Source organism: Nyctereutes procyonoides, unplaced genomic scaffold (assembly GCF_905146905.1).
Source record: "Nyctereutes procyonoides isolate TBG_1078 unplaced genomic scaffold, NYPRO_anot_genome, whole genome shotgun sequence".
Classification (NCBI taxonomy): Eukaryota; Metazoa; Chordata; class Mammalia; order Carnivora; family Canidae; genus Nyctereutes; species Nyctereutes procyonoides.
Window position 1 is genome coordinate 26,918,678 of NW_026575134.1, and position 8,500 is coordinate 26,927,177.

An 8,500-nucleotide genomic window follows, 5' to 3' on the forward strand; every position below is an offset into this window, starting at 1 on the left:
TCATTGAAGGTAACTACCCCCCGCGTGTTAAGGCAAATGCTTCAAACTCCTTTGTCCGGAGTTAATAAGCACACATTGATTTTTCTCTTTGTTAACTGCCCACTGTCCCGAGCAATCCAATTGAAAAGCTGGCCGTCATCTAGGGCCTCCCACTTTTAAGAAGAGCTTGCAGAATGGCTTAGTTCAGCCTTCCCCCCCCCCCCGGTGTACCCCAAAGAAGCAATAAGGGCTTGACTGCATTTGCCATTTTTAGTGGTTTGGTCTCTCCTGATGTGACAGCAACATTGGGCCAGCGGGTTAGGTTTGATTTACTCTGTAATGAGGCTTTAGGGACAGTTTTCTCTCCTAATCTCGTGCTCCACTTGAGTAGCAGCAAGTGTGGCTTATAAATGTTGCCGTTCTCCAGCTCCCTGAAAGACTTGCTGATCAGTGGGAAATGTCAATGTCACGGTTATTTCTTTGAACTTGAGTTATTTTAGTCTTGTACCTCAAGCCCCAAATGAAGTTCCTAAACCATAAATAAATGCAGTAATTGGCCCAAACCACGGTGACACTGGCAAGTCTTTGATATATCGCTAAACAGTCACATGCTCCTCTTGGAATCAAAGCATCTCAGAGTTGGACGAGGCCTAGAAGGTCGTGTGCTCCTACTCTTTATTCAACCCTCCAGTTACACTGCAACTGGGGTCTCAAAGGTCACGCGGGCCTCTGATATTTAAAGAAAATTGGTTTGAACCGCTTTACCCTCATTCTGTGCAAGTCATGCCCTCCAGAAAGACTTTTGCAAATTTTTCACATGCTTCTATTCAGTCGTCGCCTCTCTTTTCGACGAGACACTTCACTCCAGTGCTTCTTTCTCTTCTCCCTGGAGTGAGAAACACAGGATCCTGACTGTTCTCCTGAGTCCCTCCAGCTCCTCCTTTGAAAAGGACATTTGTGAGTATTTAGAACTTTGCTGAAGACCCCATGCAACTTGTGGAACCACACAGCAAACAATTTAAAACTGAATAAGCTTCCCCAACTTTAAAGTCTCCGTGGCTGAGATGCCACTGGATTTTCTTCACAGGACTTCTGCTCAGCGCCTTGGCCTTTTTTTATTTATATATTTATATATAATATATTTTAATTTATATATATGTTAATTTATATATATATTTAAGATTTATTTATTTATTTATTTATTTATTTATTTATTTATTTATTTATGAGAGACACAGAGAGAGAGGCAGAGACACAGGCAGAGGGAGAAGCAGGCTCCACGCTGGGAGCCCGACGTGGGACTCAATCCTGGGTCCCCAGGATCACGCCCTGGGCCAAAGGTGGTGCTAAACCGCTGAGCCACCCAGGCTGCCCTTGGCCTTTTTTAAAAGATGCCTCGGCTGTGCTGCACATTTGATTCTGCTTCATCACGAGTATTTAACTTCGTTCAGTGTAACTGAGGTTTTCTAGTCCTATCTGACAAAACGTACCGCAAGGAGCTTCATCTGAATGAATAAATACACTCGCTAAAGTGGGTTCCTAAATATGTACCACTTTTTCCCTGACAAGAAGTCTGCTCTTGACCAGTTTTCACCTCCCAACGCTCTCCCTTCCTTCCTCCTTCCTTTGTCTTTCTTCACCTTCCTCTCTACTTCTCACCCCCTCCCTTCCCCTCCTCTTCTCTCTCCTTCCCTGTCTCTTTCTCTCTCTCTCTCTCCCCATCACCAGGGTGCAAGGGTGCAAGAGTGCCTGACTCCAGAGGGCCCAAGTAAACCAGGTTCGGCCACTCACTGCTAGCAAAATCCAAAATCAGGGGGATGAGTGGTGGTGAAACAAGAAAATAATTGATTGCAGTAAAGCCAACACCAGGGAGACAGTGGTCTAGCATCTCAAAGATTGTCTCCAATGTTTTGAAGATGCTTCTAGGTTTATGGAAGGAAAACGTGGGAGGAAGGTCAGTGGGTACCTGCAGGTAAGCAGTACAGGCCAGGCTGATCGTTGTCTTGGAGCCAGTCATGCAGAGTCTTGCTGGTACAAACTAGTCCTTGCTGCTTAAGGGAGAGTTTCGGTCTCCATCATGGGCTGCTCTGCCTACCAAGTCTTCTGCCTGAGTTGAGAGAGAAGCCGGAAAGAAGAATTTTTATCAGAAAGGAAAGACTAGTTGCAGTCCTCTTTCCTCCCTACCTTTCTCATATTCCTGTCTCCTTTTCTCTCTCCTTTCTTTTTCAAGACTTTGGAAAGAAAGAAAATAATTTTCCCTCTCTCCTTTTAGGTTCTGGCTTAGACTCCCCTGTAATAAAAGACAGATTAACAGGAGAAAAACAGAAGTTTAATAACTTGTTAACTATATCTTCTATACGTGGGATACGACCAGAAGACATGAGTAGCAACCCAAACCAAGCCATCACATGAAATATCCTCTTGAGCTACTGACAAAATAAAAGCTTGAGGGGCATGAGTGGGGGGTGGGGGGGTAAGTGTTAATGGAAGGTTACCAGGAAAAGCAGTAGCTAGTAGCAACAGTCGGCCGTTAGGCTAATCTCAGTCCCCTGATGAGGGTTTCTGGAGATGTGGTCATTCTTCTCCTCCTGGTACAAAAGCGGAAGACTTACTTACAAATGGAGATTTTCCTTATAAATATATATTTCTCTGACAAAAAAGGAACTTCTGCTGTGTTTTCAGAGCTTCTATGTCTGCCGTTTCTTAAAAATAGCCAACTCAAGATAATCTTTATGTCATAGAGACATATTTTGAGGTGGCAAATTCTGTTCCCCTTCAACTACAAGGCTATTAAAACTAGGAGGTCACACACACACACACACACACACACACACACACACTATATGCTCCTTCTTCAAAAATTTTAATCAGATAAGAACAAAGACCTTTATAAGTTTGAAGATAATGCTCAAGCATTATTTTACTTATGCATTATTTTACTGTTAAAAATCACGCAAATGTTAATATATTGATACTAAAAGCCTTTTTTTTTTTTTAAGAGCAGTTTTAGGCTCACAGCAAAGTTGAAAAGAAAGTGAGAGGATATAATCCTTGCCCCCATGCATGGCCTCCCTACCTATCCATAAGCCTCATTGGGGTGGGCCATTTGTTAAAATTCATAAATCTACATTGCTATATTATCACCCAGACTCCCCAGTTTATATTGGGGTCCATTCTTGGTATTGTACATTCTTTGAGTTTGGACAAATGTATAATGACATGTATTCATCATTAGAGTATCATAAAAAGTACTTTCACTGCCCTAAAAATCCTCCGTGGTCTGCTTGTTCATTTCTCCCCACCTCAACCCCAGCCCTAGCGATTATTGATCTTTTTTATCTCCATAGTTTTGCCTTTGCCAGAATGTCACGTAGTTGGCATCACACAAGATATAGTCCTTTCAGAAGACTGGCTTATTTCACTTAGTAGGATTCCCATAGTCCTTTTATATTTTTCTATGGCTTAGCCTATTTCTTTTTAGGACTGAATAACATCCTATTGTGTGGATGTAACCACAGTTTATATAATTCCATTTACCTCCCAAAAGAATATCCTTGTTGCTTCCAGCTTTTGACAATTATGAATAAAGACACTGCAAACAATTGTGTGCAGGTCTTTGTGTCGACAATAAGTTCCAACATTGTTGGGTAGATGCCAAGGCGCACGATTGCTGCATTATATGGTAAAAGTATATCTAATTTTATAAGAAGCCATCAAACTGTCTTCCAAAGTGGCTGTACCATTTTGTATCCTCAGCGAAGCCTGAGAATTCCTCTTGCTCCACATCCTCATCATCAGCATTTGGTGCTGTCAGTGTCCCAGATTTTGGCCGTCTTCTAGGTGTTTAGTGGTATCTTAATGTTTTAATTTGCATTTTCCTGATAACATATATGTATTTACCATCTGTAGATCTTCCTTGGTGAAGTATCTGTTAGGATCTTTCTTTGGCCCATCTTTTAATTAAGTTGTTTGTTTTCTTACTCTGTTGAGTTTTAAGAATTCTTTGTATATTTTGGATAACAGATGTTATCCAAATCCTTTATCAGATCTGTCTTTTGCAAGTATTTTCTTCCAGTCTGTGGCTTATTCTGGGATTCTTTTGACATTGTCTTTTGCAAAACACAGGTTTTAAATTTTAATCGAGTCCATCTAATCAATTATATATTTCATGGATTGTGCCATTGGTGTTGCTAGAAGTCTTTTCATTCCCATTTTCTGAATTTCAATCTCGGCCACTTAGTCAATGTGCTGCTTTCTGTGTTATATTAATAGAGGTATATGTAATAAGTGTAGATTCTGAGAAATTTAAATGTGAATACTTGCATTTTCTTAGTGGTTATGGATTTTTGAAAAAAAAATAAGAGCAACTTTCTTTGAATTTTTACCAATTGTTTTTATATTTCATCACTCTTTAAAAGAGCTCCCAGCCATATTTCATGATGTATTTCAACTTTCTTTGAATTTTTACGAATTGTTTTTATACTTCATCACTCTTTAAAAGAGCTTCCAGCCATATTTCATAATATATTTCATCTCCCAGTTTATGCTCTAGTCTATAGGGAATGAATTTTTGTGCATGTTGTGAAGTAAAGTCAAAGTTTACGTTTTAATATGATATCCAATTAAGCAAGCAGTACTTATTAAAGGACTATCCTTTTTGTGCTGAATTTTAGTGGCAACTTGCTTGAAAAATCAAGTGTGTTTGTATATGCCTGTCTGTTTCTGGGCTGTGTGCTCTGTTCCACTGGATTCTTTCTCTTTAAAAACAAAGAGCATGGATCTCACACTGTCCTAATATGTTAGCTTCATAGTAATTCTTGATGTTTAGTACTATAAGTCCTATAGTTTTGCTCTTTTTTTTTAACAAGATTGTGTTAGCTGTTATAGGTAATATTCATTGCCATTTAATTCTTTAAATAGGCTTGCAAATTTATTCTAAAAGTCCTTGTAGATTTGACTGGGATTGCATTACATTTTTAAGTAAAAATGGGGAAATAGATTCTTCACAATATTGATCTTTTAAAGCATGGACATAGCATATTCCTTCATTTATTTAGGTATGCTGTAATGTTTCTCAAAACGCTTGTAGTTTTCTATGTATATGTTCTACACATCTTTCATTTGGTTTATCCTAAGGTTGTTGATGCCTTATATATTATTATAAATAATGCCTATAAAATTTATTTACAGTTGTTTTGTACTAATCTCTGGAAATACAATTGATTTCTACATGTATTGAAATTTTACTTAGAATCCATAAATTTCTTTCATTATTTCTGACAGTTATTTTCAGAATTATTTTGATTTTTAAGTGAATTATCATCTGTAAATGAAGAGTTTTAATTTCTTTTTTTCGATTTTTATGGCAATTATTTTATTGCCTTATGGCACTAACCTTGACTGCCTCATCATTGTATTATGTTTAATAGAATTGGAAATAATGGACATTGCTTGACTTGTTTCTTGCCTCCAAAGGAAGCTGTTCAGTGTTTCACTGCATTTTTATGACAGCTTTTGTCTTCTCTTTGTCTGTTGCTTCCTTTTCTGTAGATAGCTTTTAGTAGGCTAAAACATATCTCTTCTATTCCTGGCTTCCTGGGAGTATTTTTTGTTGTTATTTAATGAATAGATATTGAAATTTATCAAGTGATTTTTCTACATTTGTGGAGATACTGATATGTTATTGTATTCTATTTTACTCATGCAGTACAGTCTTTGATGGGTTTTCAAATTATAGTTACAATTTCATGTACCTGGAATAAACCCCATTAATCAAGAAGAAATATCATTTTTAGTTAACACTGGGTTATATAGCTGAAATAAAGCTTGGATTTTTTGTGTCTTTGTCCATGGAAGATATTGGCCTGTAAATTTTCTCTTGCATACTATTCTTATCAGATTTTTAAATACCAAAGTTACGTTAGTTCACAAAATGGGTTTTGAGGTGTCTTCACTTTTTCTATTCTCTGAAGAAGTGTTTTTTTCCTTAAACATTCGAAAAAATTTACTGGTGAAACCATTTGCTCCTGTATATTTTCCCTAACGGGAAGGTTTTCACTTACATATTTAATTTATTAGTAAAAGAGAGGTTTCTCTCTGTCAAATTTTCCTTTTAAATATCAATACTGATTACTTGGTTTTCAAATTGTCAAATTTATGGTGTAGACTTGCTAATTATGTACTTTGGTTACTCTTTTTAAGATATGTAGAATCTGAAATAAGGTAAACATTTTCATACTTGATATTATCTATTTGTCTTTTCTCTATTTTTTTCTAATTAGTTTAGCTAGATATTTATCAATACAATCAATGTTTAAGAGAATGATCCTCTTCCCTATAAAATGTATGTTTTCTGTTCTTGATTGCATTCTTCTTTTTACTCTCTTTCGATTAAACTGTATATTCTTTTGCTAGTTTCTTGAAAAGAAAGTTTAGATCACTGATTTTTAAATTTTCTTTTTTTTTTTTATAGTACATGCATTGTCCTCTAAACACTGAAATAGCTGAATCTCATACATTTTTTCTTGTCATAATATTAGGGTAATTCAGTGGAAAATATTTCCAAATTTTTATTTTGGTATTTTCTTTGTCCCATTGGGGTACCTGGAAGTCTGTTTCTTCATGTCCAGACACTTGCGGTTCATAAAGTTATAATGAGTATATTGAGTTCCACTGTAATTGAAGTGTTCACGGAACATACTCTGGTTTCATTCTTAGGCAATTACTGGAAGTTATTTTTTGGATCAATGTGTGGTCATGATAAATGTTTCATATACACTTAAGAAAAATATTATTGTGAAATTTTACTGAGCTCTTTCTTGCTAATTCTAAGTGAACTTTTTTTTTTACCAACTTTTCATGAACCTATGTTGGAATACCCAAATACAATTGTATTCCACTCAATCATCATATTCTCACTTTTAGCTTGTTGGCTTGACATAATAAAATTTAAATCATATTATAACACCAATAAATTTAGAATTGTTATATTTCTCTGTTTAATCAATCCTTCAGCTCTATGGAATTATTTTTGTTTATCTCTACTAATATTTCTCCCCTTAATATATCCTTCCATCATATGAATATAGCTCGGTGAATATTCTTTTAATTAGGGTTTACATTGTATGTTCTTCTTGTTCTCTTACTTTCAAGATATTTTGGTTCTTATTTTAAACTGTGTACTTTATAAAAATATGTAGTTTATTTTACATTTTTGATTTTTAAAGAGTATTTTAGTAACTTTATTGAGGGATGCACAAATATACATATATATGTACGCATATGTATATTCAAAATACGAAATTTGTTGAGTTTTGTCATATTGGATACACTCAGGAAACAAACACCATAGTCAGACAATGAACATAGTAATTATACCCCCAAAATTTCCTGGTAGCTTTTTGAATTCCTTTTCCATCCCAGGCAATTTTGTTAATCTGCATTCTGTTGCTAGTTTGCATTTTCTAGAAATTTATACGGAAATTGAATCATAAAAGCTGCACTTTTTTATGGCCTGACTTCTTTCACTCAGCATAATTATTCTGAGATTCATCCATATTGTTTATATCACTAGTCCATTCTTTTCATTGCTAAGTAGTATTGTATTTTATAGATATAACACAATTTATTTATAAATTCTTGGCTAAGTGTTGATGGACAGTTGGGTTGTTTCTGGTTTTTGAAAAAAAATAAAGGTGCTATGAACATTTGCAATTTACATGTACACCTTTATGTGAACATACACTTGCATTTTTCTTGGGTAGAAGCAAGGAATTGGATAAGAGGATAGTCATATGGTAGTTTATTTTTAACTTTTAAAGAAACTCCCAAAATCTTTTCAAATTTTCTATTTTGCATTACCAGTAGATTATCTCTTTCACAGAGTACAAGCAATTCATTTATTCTCACCAGACTTAGTAAAGTCATTCTTTTTAATTGTAGCCATTCTCGTTGGTAAGTAGTGATAGATCACTATGATTTTAATTTGCATTTGCCTAAGAAAAAATGATGTTGAGCATTTTTATGGCCTTATTTACCATCTGTATATCCTTTTTAGGTTTATTTATTTTTTGAATTGTAATCGACCCACAACATTATATTAGTTTCAGGTATAAAACATAATAATTTCATATTTGTACATATTGTGAAATGATCACCACAATAAGCCTAGTTAACATCCATCACTACACATGGTTGTAATTTTTTTCTTGTAATGAGAACTTTTCAGATTTGCTCTCTTAGCAACTTTCCAATATACAATGTTAGTATAGTTAGTATTCTGTATGTTACATTTCCATAATATTTATTTTATAACTGGAAGTTTGTACCTTTTGATCACCTTTACCCATTTGCTCACACTCTACTGTCCACCTTGGCAACTACTAATCTATTCTCTGTATGTATGAACTCAGTTTTTCTGGTTTGGTTTTTTTTTTTTAGACTCCACATATAAGTGAGGTTGTACAGTATTTTTTTTCTCTGAACTATTTCACTTAGCATAATGTCTATAGGATCCATTGAT